The 205-nt window shown below is 56.6% G+C and overlaps 1 protein-coding gene across 1 annotated transcript in view; it reads left to right on the forward strand.

Annotated features, from left to right (window-relative positions):
- LOC119585697 (innexin inx2-like) overlaps positions 1-205 on the forward strand; it is a gene marked incomplete in the record, with an annotated part of 96,397 nt that overhangs the window by 61,351 nt on the left and 34,841 nt on the right. Inside the window, 1 exon segment of the mRNA XM_037934371.1 lies at positions 48-86.

The raw sequence follows: 205 nt of genomic DNA on the forward strand, positions 1-205 counted from the left end.
TCTTGACCAATCATACTAATGATTCCTCTCTCCTCCCCTTTCGACAGGATCGGAGACAGAGAGCCCTTCGCCTTGACCTCAGACAGGTGAGAGTTGTCTTGACCGATTCACCTCGCGTGGTTGTCATCCCTTGAGGCGGTCGGAGTGGAGGAAGGGGGGGAGGGGGGGGAGGAATGGAGGGTTTGAGTTAGAATTGGGGGTGGGC

The sequence above is a fragment of the Penaeus monodon genome, chromosome 20, assembly GCF_015228065.2.
Source record: "Penaeus monodon isolate SGIC_2016 chromosome 20, NSTDA_Pmon_1, whole genome shotgun sequence".
NCBI classification, from domain to species: domain Eukaryota; kingdom Metazoa; phylum Arthropoda; class Malacostraca; order Decapoda; family Penaeidae; genus Penaeus; species Penaeus monodon.